Source organism: Stegodyphus dumicola, chromosome 7, assembly GCF_044657685.1.
Source record: "Stegodyphus dumicola isolate Sdum_Otavi_A_Nest chromosome 7, ASM4465768v1".
Lineage (NCBI taxonomy): Eukaryota > Metazoa > Arthropoda > Arachnida > Araneae > Eresidae > Stegodyphus > Stegodyphus dumicola.
In genome coordinates, this window is record NC_140774.1 from 153,585,853 (window position 1) to 153,602,065 (window position 16,213).

A 16,213-nucleotide genomic window follows, 5' to 3' on the forward strand; every position below is an offset into this window, starting at 1 on the left:
CTAGTGTGCTTTGCCATAATTAAATACACCAACACCACCGATTAAAAAATATATAATTTATTCTTACCAGAAGATATGTGACAAAACGCTAGGTTTTTTTCTCAAAGATATTCGTACAATATCCCACAGTAGTTATATTTTAAACTACCAAAACGTTAAAGGGAACGTAATCCAAAGCGCAGAGAAAGCTCATCCGATCCCACCGCGAAATCGCTACAATCAATAACAACTTAGTAAACAACTGAACTGAGATGTTTCTTTCCAGTTTTTTAAAGTTATTTTAATTTTTCGTAATTTCCGTTTTCTCGAGATTTCTAGAAAGCAAGAGCAGAATTACGGTCACAGCTAACACAGTAGTTAATTACATTTATTCAATTTAAATATAAATTACGAGATATCTATTTATTAAATGCGCGTGCTCCTGTATTTTTACTTTTTCGCCTCTTCAAACTCGTCGAGCACTGCATTGCACGGGGAAATAAAACAATTTTAATTACAATTCTTCTAAAAATAGCTAACTAAATACAAAATCCGTGACAATATCAATATACGTAATAATGGTATGCAAGTCATATAATATTTCATAAACATTTACTTAATGTTTAACATTTATGAAATCATGTAATGGCTAAAAAACAAAAAATGTCATTTTTTTATAAATGCGCCACGTAATGCAGCTTTAGGGAGCTTTTTAATGGTTAGGTTTTCTGCACCAAAGGTTTTCGTTATATAGTTTGCATGGCTTTAAATAAACTCCAGAACATTTTATTTTTAGCAAATGCATCACATTTTAGTGGTTAGATTTACTGTAGCAAAGTTTTTCAGTGTAGTTTGCATGTTCTTTATTTGATACATTAGTTATGTTCACATTCTATACCATTTTATAATCTTTAATACAAAAATTGGTGTAAAAATTTATTAATACAAATTGATGTAAAATCTGAAATTTAAATAAAGAGTCCCACATATAGGCAAACAAACCGGAAAAACCTAAATGCTGTTCTATACTGTACTTTCCTGTCCTGTAGTTTGTATGGTTTTATACAATTTTTATGCATTTAATGTTTTTTTTTTCGGAATGTTGCATTTTAATTCATTTCTCATATATCGTGATACTATGTACCTTTATTTAAGCAATAAGTTTCAAGATATTAGGATGCAGAATTTTAATAACCTAATTTAGTTGATCATGCCAGATTTCTAGTCCATTTGTAATTAGTTCTGTGCTTTTTGTTATTACAATTCCACATACCTTTCGTTACATCACAGCCTAATCGCTGATATCCCGCAAAATTATTAAATTTAACAATTTGCACATTTACGTTTTTGAGGGGAAGGAGGTTCCGTGATATTTTTCCATGTTTCTTCGGGCTTTGCTTAGTAGTGTATTTGCTAAAGAAGTGCATTTCATCATCTCTGTGCTTTTCGTTCCGTAGCCTCTGGTGTCTTTCGTGGTATTGGTTGTCTTAGAGTATTGGCATAAAGGCAAGAACTGTTTTACAAATTAATATTATGGGAGAGAATTATTGAATGCTGATTTGGCTGTTCGATAGCAAACTTATTACCGATAATTTTAATTAACTGGAAGCTCTTGCTAAAATAACTGTAAAAATGCGACGCAGCCGTTATAACTACTCTATTAGCTGTTCATTTTATTAAAAATTTAATGATATAAAAATACAGATTTCTTAGTATTTCATTCACCTCGTAGAGAAAGATTTTTGAACCCTTTGAAACGGGTGGTGCTACTTTCGCTGAAGAAGAAAAGACAGGAAATGACAGTTGTGGAGTTTGCGGTCTGAGATCAGAGAGGTCGAAATTAAATGACACTTCACGAAAGTGAGGTCATGAAAGAGGAATTGAGAGCCTTAATAAAGCTCTTGTGCTTTTCTTTAAGATAGCATTCTTTGAGAATCCATGAAAGAGTTATTGTTAGGGCTACCATACGTCTTGAAAGCAATACACGAACGATAAAATCATTAAGGGAAATTAAAGGAGAGAACATAATTGTCAACGGCAAATTAATATTTATTCTCTTAGAATGTACTATTCATATTTCTCAGAGGTATGAACTTCAGAACAATTGGGTCATACATTTTTTATCGTAGAGATAAGCATAACATGCTATATTTTTTCTAGAATTAAATTCGTTATTATTTTGTACTTCAAAGCTACTTCTGCAAATGAAGATATTTTATGTTAATTAACTTCATCACCTTATGATTTTGAGCTGTATTATCATTTCTCCTTTTCGCCAGCTTTCAGGGTGTAAATGAGATACGCGTATTTAAGACAGAGTTCTTGAAAGTTTAGACAGAGAGCTTTTAGGAGCGATGCTGATCGTAGTACTATTCTCTTGCAGCGCTGTGCGACTTATCCGGCCTTATGCATTTTGATAGCCGAAATTAGTCACACATTTAGTTAAATTTGAACTAAAGCTTGCTAGATTGCTGTATCGTACATCTCCAGCATCAAATTACTTCGAATAATGGATCTAAAAATCTTACAATCCTTCGTGGTGGATTGTAAGATTATTTGTGATAGCTTATAACTATTATTGCGTTCATGTTTGCAAATTCACAAAATTCTTTTGATTTTCTTACAGCAAAAATATGAAAATTCCTGTAGACTGTAATCCTTTCTATATAAATTACAAGAAGAAGAAGAGCTACTTCATGTACATCTGAGCCCAATATTAACTCAGTTTTAAATGCTTTCATCTTTTTGATTTCTTGTAACTTTGTTAAAGATTAATTTTGTCCCGTTTTCTTATATCCAGTCCCAGAAGTTTGCATTTATATTACTTTTACAAAGAAAAATAATTTTATTTTCTATATGAAACTTTTTAAGTAATTTATTAAATGTGTTTGATTAAGCTATCTGCTGTCTGTCCTGTTAAAGTAATTAGATTTTAACTCTAAAATTTACCTAAGAAGTATTTATATAACATATAAGAGGTATTGCAGGTGGCTGCAATTTTCATACCTTGTCTGCTAGAAACCTGTACAGATACAGTAATAAGTCTGGAGCTGTTTAATTCACTTTAAAATATAACCATTACAAAAGCCGCAATTACATTATTACTTTGAAATATGGATATTTTATAAATTTTATTGAAGTACAATAATAGGACTTCTCCAATAAACACTAACAAGACATTTAAAATATAAACTATCTGTTTGTTAATATAGTCATATGAAACCCTAAATATATTATAGAAATAAATATCTTAAATATATTATAGAAAGCTTTAAATATAGACGAAGCAGCTGTTTTTAGAGCACTCTGCATATAACCCAAGGTAGTTAAAAACTAGTATAAGCATGTTTTTATCTGCTAATGTCAATTGCTAATGAACTGCATTAATGATGAAAAACCGGAAAAAAAAAAGAGCTCATTCAAAGCAGTTGGGCTACTGGTTTCGTTATCAATGCTTGTAGCCACTGAAAAATTTTAAACACTTGCAACAAATGGAAACAGGGCCTAAAATAAAATCTACGCTTTTACCATTAATGGCAAAGAAATTATTAAAGTTGACCTGAATGGATATTTTATATTTGAATCTTCAATGTCTACAATGAATGCATATGAGCACATATAAGCCTTTTACCGTTTTTAGTTTCGACACAGCCTATTAAGAGGCAGACTTAGGGCCAACGCCAGGGCCTGTGTAAACCAACACCCCCTAGAACTTAACAGTATCCAGGGGGTGTGGTGCAACCCATGCGGTCTCACCGGCTGGCAGAATTTATGACTGACTAGTCCAAAGGGGCAATTTGCCCAATAGGACTGTTAATGTCGTTTTGGCATTTTGCGTTGGTTCACTATAAATGTCGGTTCATTTTTCAGATTGTTGCCACCAAGTATTAGAGCCCTGTATTATGTTTAAAGTGTGTGTGTGTGTGTGAGTATGGCAAAGCCTCGAGGGCTATCTGCCTAAGAGGAGGGATGCCTTCGTGGAGGACTTTCTAAGGGAAACTGGCTCGTATACACGTTACACATGGGGAAACCACGAAAACGCCCATGCAGCCAGCCCGTTCGCGGGATTCGAACCTCGGACCGAATTACCAGTGTTCAGCGACTTTACCGCTCGGCCGCTGGTGGGCCCCGTATTATGTTTAAAGAAATTAAATAATGAAGAATCCGCATAAATGTATGTTTCTCGCATTGAGATAAAACAGCGGTACCTAGAATCATCAAATTTTGAATAACATAATCTTCTACCGAATATGGTCATCTGGAAGCCCAAATTTGGATTTTGAAATTTATTTTATTATTGATTTCATATTTTGTAATACTTTAACAAATTTTTGATTAACAAACTCAACGATTTCAAAGCGAGCAATGGCAACACTGTACCGGAAAAAAAAAAAAAAAAATATCCCCAGCACGTGAGACTGTGTATCGGATATTCTAAAGCTTTGCTCATTTTAAAATTATTTTGCAATATTGTTGTTCAATGGTTTGAGTGCAAAGAACATGATATTTAATAAATAAAGGTAACAGACAAAACGTTGAAGAAACGCCCCTTTCTTGCGTAATGTAAAATCTGAAAGCTTTCAGATTCTTTTTACTTTATTTATTTATTTTAAGAAAAGGATAGGGCGTCAGAATTTAGAAGTCGTAAAGTTTGCAGCAGCTTCCAAACTCAGGCGGCAAAAAGGTCTAGGGCTGACCGTGGGTAAATATAATATACACGAATTGTATAACTGAGTATGTTTCCTTTCTAGCATCTTAAAGCGAATTTTAAAGCGTTATCGGAAAATTGGGGAATGTGTGAAAAGTAAAAGGACCATGAAAGATAGAATTTGATACTCCTACATAAACAAGCGTATCATTTAAACGATTACATTGCAAGCTTAAGAAGGATGTAACTGCAAATAATCTGAAAAATGGATGATTCGTCAGTAAGAGAACGATAACGGATTAAGTGTGCAGACAGTTTTATGAACGGTCTTTGTGTATGCCACAAAATCACGGACACAGGATGATATGAGACCTAGACTCTCTGGGCTTTCGTTCTTGTTGAAATCATTGTTTGGCGACCAATTCTGTAGTATTGTAGAAGATGTACTGCTACCAATAGCAATTTGAACATTTGTAACTTTAGCTATGTTATACTGTTTCTCATTATTTAAAATTTTAACTCCTAAAATCGTGACGAGTTATCGTCCTGTCGTAACTTTTAAGTAGAATAACATGAACTCAAGTAAAGTTTTAAAATAAGCCTTTTATTTACTTGCCAGCCTGACGGTTAAGCAAATATGAAAACAATAATGAAAATCAAATCTTCGCAGCTTGCGAGAAATTAAGAACTCAGGCTCAAGTCATGGCTCAAGCACCAATGTTTCCTCGAAGCAGATGCGACTAGCGAAGCAAAAGCTGATAATTAGATTCGCAGCAGGAAGCTGTCACTACGTAACCGGCACCCGACACTGCTAAAGCAATCTCTCAAATTCCGCAAATTTGCAATACGAAGAAGTTTCTTCTTCTCGACTGCAGTGCTTCTAATCTTCACATTTGTTTGGCCACTCTCTTCGTCAGGCTCTCTGTCCTCTCGACGTCTATTTTTGCGATTTTTATCCGCTAAATGTTTGCGACCGCGTGTTATATGATAATTTTTCATTCTTTTGATGCTTATTTTCATCTCTTTCGAATATTAACTGCTCTTGAAAAGTTAAGGAACAGCATGTTTTTCAAAGCTCACCATTACGAAAGTCAACAACGTTTAAATTCGCAGTTCATATGCATGACAGTAACGAAGTTAAAGAAAACATACGCAAAAATGATAGCCGCCACATTTATTTTATAAAAATGAATACTTATATAGGAGTTGGAGAAAAAAAGGCAAAAATTGCCATTTTTGTTCACGAGTGTTGAACTTCAGCTGTTATTACAGTTTCGTGGATAATATACAAGAGAGTCTATCGATGTCCAGAAGTCGTTTGCCCGATTCGTTGAGGTGGCGGGCGATCGGATGGATGGAAATGGGGATGTCACAAGCTGATGCTGCTAGACGTCTCAATGTCTTTCGTAGTGTGGTCCGCCGACGATCAAATTAATCTGAATTCGAGGATTCTGTGTCTAGAAGATACATTTCAGGCAGACCTAGAGTTACAACACCTGCGGGAGACGGTTATTTAGTTCTTTCGGCCCGAAGGAGGAATAACATTATTGTGCCTTAGGTCATGACAGATCATTTAGTGGCAACAGGAACAAGAATCTCAGTTACTACAGTGCGCAGATACCTGCAGATTACAGGTCTGTATGCAAGGCGACCAGTTGTTTGTTTCCTCTTGACCCAAAGACACAGAGGTGTCCGTTTATGTTGGGCAAGAGAACACGTCTCCTGGACCAGTCAATAATGGGCGTATGTTCTCTTCACAGTCGAGTACAGGTTCACATTGGAGAGTGATTCAGGTCGTCAGCTGATCTAGAGGGACCAACGTCCCAGATATAACCAATCCCACATTGTGGAAAGACACAGTAACAGAAGTGGTGGAATAATGGTTTGAGCTGGGATCTCTCGGTGCTAACAATGACCTGCATCTGTTCCATGGAGGAACTTTGACCAGTGTGAGAAATCGAGACGAAATCCTTGATCAATATGTCAGCCCATATGTCGCTGCTGTTGGTCCTGGATTTCTTCTGACTGATGGACAACAATGCGCGACCGCACCGAACTCGGGTTGCTGAAGAATATCTTGAAGAAGGGTCACGGTATGGAGCGGATGGAATGGCCAGCTCAATCCTCAGATCTAAATCCGATAGAGCATCTTTGGGACTACCTAGTGAGACAGGTTGCTGCTTTAAGTCCTCCTCCAAGGTCTTTAGATGAGCTTGAACAAGAATTACTTCGTGTCTGATCGTTTCTTCCCATTTCACTGACCGACAACTTAATTGACAGCATGGAACATCGGTGCCGCGGAAGTATTGCAACTAGGGGTGGACACATTCCTTGTTAAAATCCATTTTTGTAATGTTACCACCCCATTTTCCCTTAAAATACTGTGATATACTGTTTCTCCAAGACTGGTTTTCTCTGCCAAGAGTGTAATTTTTTGTTGTAAGTCATGTTTGTGTTGAACTTTAGAAAAATTCTATGTAACATTCATTAGAGAACTGTTTAATGAACATGTCCTGTAAATTTTATGTATCTATATTGCTTCATTCTCAAATTAGACTAAATAAACATACTGTTCCTTAACTTTTAGAGTGAAGATTATTTTAGTCGTGAAGATTTTGTCATTCGCTGTAGTACATGCATTATCTTCAATTTAAGCTACAGATGTTGGCTTCTGTAAGCACGAGTTGGTCCGACTGTTAAACTATTTGAGTTAATAAAAGGATCCTTTGCATCCTATCTGTGTGGTACTTACAAGACATAGTGATAATTCATAGATTGTCTTTCAGAGTTTTGGATCTAGTTTATGTTATCAAAGAACACCAAATTCTATAAGGTGGTCAATCAAATGAAAGAGTTCAGGGATACTGATAGAATTCTTTGCATTTGTTTTTTGTACTAATGTAAAAACACAGTCTTCTTAGCGTTTCACCATAAAATGTTCAACCAAAAAAAAAAAAAAAAAAAAAAAAATTGAAGCGCAAATAAAACAGAGTTAAACATTCTGTTCAAGAACAGAGACTCAGAATTGGCTTTGCGCAAAGTAACTGAAAGTTTATATGAAACAGAATACGAAATCAATAAAACTTTTACAATGTTAATGTAATATTAAAATTAAAAGTAAATATTTTAAGAACGATTTATTTAACCTTCTCAACGAATTACAGAAATATTATAAATTTCTGAAAAATGTCAGTTATGCTTTCTGTCTTCTATTTCAATCATCCTAACTGGTATAGCGGTTAGCGATGCTGGCTGCCGTAACGTTGGGCCCGGGTGTGAATGTCGGGGAAGGCATAGGAGTTTATAAATGCACAGTATCAGAGCTGCATAGGAGTAATTATTGGCGAGCCGAAAGTCCTCTCGAGTGGCTTGGAGATAGGGGGGGGGGGCTTGGCTTGGAGTAGTGGGAGACTGTCGTAAACATAACTCGTATACATAAACATCAGTTTGACCTTAGTAAGTAAGCTGTCCAAGATTAGTAAAGATTGATAATTCAAGATAATTTAGTATTAATAAAAGAAAAAAGAACAGAACTGAGATAATATTTTGTAAAAATGTCAAGATGAAGAATGGTATTCTACATCTGTATATCACATGCTTTTTGTCATATTTAATTTTTTTCCTCATGAGATTTCAAGTACCTTTTGTCAGAGTAACATTCCTTTTGACATATTGCAAAAATATATCTTTCTGTAGTCTATTGTTTAAGAAGGATAGCAAAGTTCAAACGAGAGTTTTGAATTGAACATCTGATATCATATACATCAGATAAACGAAGTCCGTTTCAAACTTAACAATATTATGAAAGCCACGGACATTAGATTACTATATTACAAAACTAGTGACAACGTTTTGCCATAAAAAAATTCGATAACATTTTAGCACAATTGAGAGTTTAGAATTTATGACATGTTTTACGAGATTTACCAGTTTTTCAGAATGCATTTCTTAAAATTTCCTTTTAACATTGATCCATATAAAATTTAATTCGAGAGATTAAAAAATTAAAAAAAACCTGTCTATTTTGCTAATTTTCAGTTCGTGACTTGGCATGAGGCAACAGCAGCCTGAGAGTTACTTTGTCGAAGCGAAAGAGAAGAGAGCTTAGAGAGAAGGAAGGTAGCGATAAAAAAATATGTAGGATAATCAAAGATTGCCGATTGTAGGATTGTAGGAATTTTGCCGTTTAGCACACCCGAAAAGCTAACAATCTTTATAACATAATTAAAAACCTATAAAAGAGTTATGCATTTATTCTTTTAAACAGCAACAGCTAAATGCTTCACAAAATTTCATAGAATTGTATTGAACATTATATAGTCTTTATAACCTAATTAAAGCCATATGAAAAGTTTTATGTTTATTCTTTTAAGCAGCAATACGCTCAAAGTTTCCGAAATATCCAAGAATTTTATTACTTTTGATTCCATTTTTAAGCAGCTACTACAACCTACATCAAGAGGTAAGAAAAAATCTAAAATGTTAGTAACAGTAAGGTATTTATGTTTAGGTTTTACTAAAGAAATAGTACTTAATTTATTTTCTTTCTTATTTTCTTAATTTATTTCTTATTTCTGTCTTGTCACGAAGTTCACTTATACCAGAATTTAGGCAGAGTGGCAAGCAGACTTATTATAAAATAGACTTATTATAAGCAGACTTATTATAAAGCAGACTTATTATAAAATAGACAGAGGAATTATGAATAAGTGTGTAAGAGAGTTAGAGAGTTAGATTTGCTTCCACTGTCTTGCCAGTTAAAGTACAGTGTGTTAGAGATTTCAGTGTTGATCTTGATGTATTGTAGACTGAGTTCAGGTCTCGCTTTGGTAAGTGGTGTGTTTGAATTTCTGTCCCCGTCCATGTAACACCTATAATCTCTAATCGAGTTAAATTTAAATTGTTGAATTTAAAACCATTATAAAAGGAAGTATTGTATTTTAAACCAAGTGCAGGTTGCCTGGTAACTTTATGTTTGTGCATTCTAATTTAATTTAACAAGTGGCTAGGTAGGATAAATTTAAAGTAATTTTACTTCTGTGTCTGTTTATTTAGAGAAATTCTTCTAGTGATGATTTACTTTGGACTTTAAATGGCACCTTATTTTTATCGAAATTGATCTAATTGTGCCCACAAGAGATGTCAGGCCAAAGATTTGTTTTATCTTCCTCTTCACTAAATGAATGCGGAAATTTCAAAACAGGGAGAGCATTACCGAAGTAACTCATAAAGTGTCTCTAGAATCTGTCATAAATATGAAAGTAAATTTTTACAGTGTGAAATGAACTCTTATCTGTTGAGTCTATTTAATCTCTTGCATAGAATTTCAGTACGCAGTGAGAAACAAGAGAAAGTTCTAGAAGGATTTTATCAGTTCAGCTGCGTGATAACATTAGATCTTCAAGAAAATTTTTTTTTCTTCTTATCTATTAAAATATATGAAAAACTAGTAAAAAGTCACGGTGTAATGGACAAAAGACTTTTAACACATGAATTTCTGGTTATTTTCTCTTTTTCTAAATTTCTTTAAATAGGATTCTGAGCCTGCATTAGCATAAATTAGCAAGATCTTTGTACCCAGAAGTAAAATGAATTATGAAAGCTAAAGTCAAAATCTAGAAAATTTTCTCAAGTTGGCAAGCAAAATAACGTCAATATTTGTAAATAATATCAACCTTTAAGTAGGATAATGTCTCATAACGGACAGTAAATATTATTTTCTTGAATAATATTTATAATCAAACGGAATATTGTCTCGTTTCCTTAGGCCACTTACAGAGGAAGTAAATATTTTACTTAAACATGGAAAGCCTAAATATTTTGACAATGCTCAAGTATAATGCGGCACTGCATAAATGGATTAGGTTAGGCTATTTCAAGAAGCAAAGCACACGACGACTGTCTGCTTCATGGAAAAAATACCTTCGTGGAGGATTTTCTGAGGAAAACTGGCTTATATTCATGCTACACATGGAGAAATTTACGGAAACCAACCATGCAGCGAGCCTGTTAGCAGAGGTTAAATTCTATGTTGAACTACCAGCATTTATCGGTCTTAACCATTCGGCCACTGGTGGGGCGACACGGCATAGAATTGACATCCTGTTTGCCGGCACAGGATCGGCAGTGCAGCTCAAAACCGATTTCGACTCTATATCGGTATTAGTGCTATTGCCTATGCCGATCCTATTTAGGCACTTTAAAATTTATCGATTTTACGCAATGTCGATCGAATGCTGATAACTAATGTTTATCGTATGCCTGTATCGATTTTGCTGTGGTAGCGGTCTTACGCGGTGTGGATCCTATGCAGGGTCTATCGAATGCTGGTAATCAGTTTCTATCGTATGCCTGTGTCGATCCTCAGTTGGTGTCAGTCTTATGCGATGTGAATCCTATGCAATGTCAATCCTATCAATTTAACTCTAAATTTCTGATCCATATTAGACAGGAAAAGAGAGTTAGTTGCACGTGCAAGTTTAGACCCTATTTTAGAGGCTGTATACACTGAACCCAAGTCTTGTCTTATGAAAGCGAGTATTCTCTCTCTTCATTAAGGATAGGCAGAGAGAGAGATAATCGAAACCTCACCCGCCACTATGAGCGCCCGAAATGATCTTAACCAGTTGTGTTGAAGATCCAAATCAAGACTTCAAAGTCCCTAAGTATTTAAAAGATTTTGGTGCCCCCGTATACATTTGCTCTTTTTTTTTTTTAATTCCATTCATTCTTTCTTTATCTTTTAGCTTTGTTGTACATTCTATAGTAAAGCCGGCAAATGGAAATATTTATGATGCTCCTCTTTTCTTGATGCCCTAAGCAGATGGTTATTTTGCTTAATGATTAATCTAGTTCCGGGTGTCTGGGTTTTCTCAAAGCCAATTCGCCTTTAGATCCTAAAGAATATAATAAATACCCACGGGAGGTAAAATGGACAAATTACCAACTTTCAGGGTTAAGGAAAACCAGTTTTGCACAGAAAGAGAAGTGAACTGTAGTTTGACGTAAGTTCTCCTGCCAAAAATTTAGTTAGAAAGAAACATTCTTTTTTTAATTAGGAGATCTCGAGAGTAGGGGAAAAACAGTCGTCTCCGACGATGAAGTATACTGCAGCTTCAAATGTTTTGATATAACTTAGCCCACATACCATTTGGATATTTTGAGAGTACAATAACAATGTCTGGATAATCGAGTTACTTTACTTTTAGAACAAATATATATTAAATATATATCAACAGATTATGCTATTAAAAATAATTTTACTTCTGTAGAGTATGCATATTTTTTTCGACAAAGTTAATCAAAAGAACTTTTAAAACCTTTTTTAAATGCTGTACATTAAAATTTCTCCACCATGAAGGAAAACAGTTAGCAAAATCATATATATTTTAATTACGAGGCACACAGAGCGTGCAAAACCTGGTGACTTGACAGTAGGACTCGGCCAACAAGAGCAGCTGTTATAAAGCTATACATGGAACCGAAATAAACTTTAGATGACAGTTAAACGTTAAAACAAACGTTAAAATCTCAGCAGTGTAATGGTGGCTACCGGCCACATGGACTAGAGGAGGAATGAGATGTGTAGCCAATGGCCTCCCATGCCACCAAATCAGATGCTGAACCGGTATGACGATAAAGATCGTAAGCTTCCAATATCCGTTCATTTTGATGCCTGTACTGATAGATACAGCTATCACGATATTGTAAGTAAAAGAGGGATTTGTCAGAAAAGTGAGGGCACGCTACTAATGCTTCGATATGCGTCACTGAAAGCACCATTCTAGGAGCTAATATTTTGCGTGGTGAAGAGAAGCCTAAGCCATAATCGTTTTATTGGCAATCCATTGCGTTGCAGACATTGTCTCGCCATACGTGCATGTACTTGGGGTTGTGCAACGCACTCAATGTTTTACCTAAGACAAGTGATGTGGTTATAAAAAACCAGCTTCGTTTACACGCTTTGTGAAAAGGTTTTTGTCGACTTCTACAATTTTGTTAGATCATCCGATTTTAATGGAAGCTCTGTTTAGAATGCTAAGAGTACAAACTTTCTACAGTTAATTATTCCAATATATTAATGTTTCGTCGGCCATATTCAGCTAGTAACACTGTGTACATTAATATACACAAAGAAATTATTTATTATTTGTGAAAACGCATAACCTGCTTCTGTTCATCTAAGTTAAAGATATTCTTTTTAATGATGCGAAATAAGAAAATAATGTAATTAACAATAATGTACATAATTTTTCCATATACCAATTTGTGACTAATTTGTGATTTTTATCAAAATAGTCGAAAACGATCGCCAGTTTTATTGAAGAAAAATATAAGCATTACATTTAATCCAGCATCGAGCACGTTCACTTATCTAATTTAATAACTTCTCTAAATTAGGTAATGCATTGCGTTAACTTTTAATATTATTTAAATCTGCGAAAACATTAAACACGCATAAATAATTAAAAAATAAGCTTAATATTACTTGGCTTAAAATGAAGAAAAGTGATCCATATAATTGGAGTACTACTGCTTACATAATTTAGCATGCCTATTAGCAGGCTTATTTATTTGATTTTGAAAGAAGAAAAGCGATCCGGGTAACTGAAGAACTACTGCAAACATAAATGTGTAGTGTATACGTTTTGTGTATGAGGTGGTAATGCACATAAATTGAAGTTTTATTATGTGTATAAAATTCTTTTCTTTTAGGTGTTATAGCAAAAACTATAAGAGAAAAGCCTATAAGAAAATGGTCTTCTAATGGAAGTCTAACAAAAAACATAAAAATATTCTACCCTAGAATAAATCTACACTTATTTATATAAATAAAGAATTATGAGAGACCGACAGTAACAGGAAGAACGTTTAGAAGAAACTCTGACATTTTCGTTCTGATAACTAAACAGGAAATTGAAGCAAATATGACTTAAAGTTTTAACGGAAAAAACAATGCTTTTAATTAATAGCTTCTTCAGCACTTCAGCTTTATGAAAAAAAATTAATAACAGGATACGTGACCGAGCTTAAAAAAAATTAAAAGCACTCAGCAATCCTTGTTGTTCAACTTCCTTTAACATTCCGCTTTTAAAATAAATTTTGTATATTTTATAATGAAAAAGTATTTCCAAGGTCTAAATATGGAAAATGTTCAGTAAAAGAAGCTTTAAAATACAGATATTTTGATGAAATTTGATTTACCTTATTGTAATGATACTTATAAGCTTTATTTTAGTTATTATATTATTATTATGTTAATTATTTTCTGTATCTTCTAATTCTATTAACCCTCAATAGAATTCCAATTAGTTTCAGTTTAAATAGCGATCAAAATTAAAGTAGAGAAAGAGTATACCAACTACATTGACTACCAATAAGTATTTGAACACCTGGTGATAGATAAGATAAACTAACTTTATTCAAAATCAATAGTTTGTAGAACCTCCACGAGAGGTAATTACAGCGTGGACCCTCCGGGGCATACTTTCCACAAGTCTTTGTATGACAGCTAGTGGTATTTTCTTCCACTCGGATTGGAGAAGACATAGAAGTTCCTTCACCGATTTTGCACGGGTAGTGCACCCCTGAATTCGGCGATGCAACTCGTCCCAGAGGTTCTCGATAGGGTTCAGGTCTGGACTCTGGGCAGGTCAGTCCATTCGATGAACTCCATTGGCACCATACCAAGCCTTGGTTAACGTCGAAACATGACAACTGGCATTGTCGTCCTGAAAGTAACAGGGGTCCAACCCGTAAAACTGCCACAACGTAGGAAGCACATTGTCATCCAAAATAGTGCAGTAGGCATCGGAATTGAGCTTACCATGAATGGGGACCAAGGGTCCCAACCCATACCAGGAGAAACACTCCTAGACCATAATTCCACCTCCGCCTAATTTGACTGTTGGCACAATGCATTCTGGCAGGAGACGTTCTCCAGGTAGACGCCAGACCCAGACCCTGCCATCCGAATGGTAAAGGGTGAACCTTGATTCGTCACTCGAAAGATCCCATTTCCACTGATCTACGGCCCAATTTCGATGTGCTTTGCACCACATTAACCTAGCAGCGCGGTTGGACTTTGTGATCAAAGGCTTATGGGCAGCAGCACGACCATGAAAACCAAGCAGATGTGCTTCCTTACGGGTGGTATTCATTGAAACAATACTCCCGGATGCCTGTTGAAACTCCTCGCGAATGAGGACCATCGGTTGGGTGCGGCTCTTCCGAATTTCTCTGGACAGCACTCGTCGGTCTCTATCTCCCAGTTTCGTTGGTCTGCCGACTCGGGGCACATTCCGACAATCACCGCTCACCTTCCACTTCTTAATCACATAGGCCACTGTCGATTTTGGGTACTTCAGATCGCTAGATATGTCCCTTAAGGATCGACCACATTTGTGATACCCGATAATTATACTTTTCTCGAAATCAGAGAGCTCCGAACTGCGAGGCATCTTGCATGCGACTAAAGCCGATGCTGTTTCCTACACGATATATACCGGCGGAGTCCGTGACGTACCTTAGGACCGCAGATATCGTCATTTGCGTAGGTGTCCAAATACTTATTGGTAGTCAGTGTATTAAGTATATAGGATTATTCTGAGACGATAAACGGCCCACCTAACCGACCTGAGTATTTCGTGAGTACATTCTGCATCTATCAGGGTTACAATCCTTATTAGGTAAAAACGTATTATTTACACTGCTGGGCCATTAATACTGCAACACCTTGAAGGAAAGCAAATACAAAAAAAGATATTTGTTGTACGTAAACAGTATGGCACGAAGATAAAATGATTTAACTTGTAAGTAGTTTGGGGGTTTACAGGGGTGCGAAATTAGTAGAAACAACTGCCACCCTTGCGGGCCAATCTCTCAGCAAGCCAACATCAGACGTTTTCAGTGGGTGACAGATCTTGGATACCGTGCAGGCCAGTGCAGCAATCAAATACCATGTGTACCGAACAAGGTCAGAACACGACGTGCAACATGTGGTCTTGCACTATCTTGTTGGAAGATGGCGCTTGGCAGGCCTCTTCGTTCAAAGTACCGAACTAGAGATGTGCGTGTTGTGCACCCAATGGCTGCACAATCATTACAACAGGCGCAGGGCCCCTATGCCGAATCGAATGCAAGCAGGCAACGTGCTGTCTCCTCGGAGCCTCCAGATATGTATACGGCCATCAGAATACTGCACGAAGAACCGGGACTCGTCTGAAAAGACGACGTTATGTCACTCCTATATCCAGCTTTGTCGTTCGGCGCACCAGAGTCGCTATGTAGCATTCTCAAGGGAAGTCGAAGTAATAGCTCTCATGTTGATAGTCCACGCGGCTGCAAATGTCGATGCACACAAGGGGATATTAACTGCAAACATGCCCATTTCCTGACTAACGGTCCGTGATGCGGTTGTACGGTTTTACAGAGCTGACCTCACAACATCTCTGTCCTCTCAGGCGTTGGTCATAGGAGGGCGTTGAGATCCTGCGTGCCGTTCAATATGACCCTCAGAAAACCATTGATTTCATATTGGAAGTTGACCAGTGCGACGGGCGATATCACGGAACGATAATCCACACT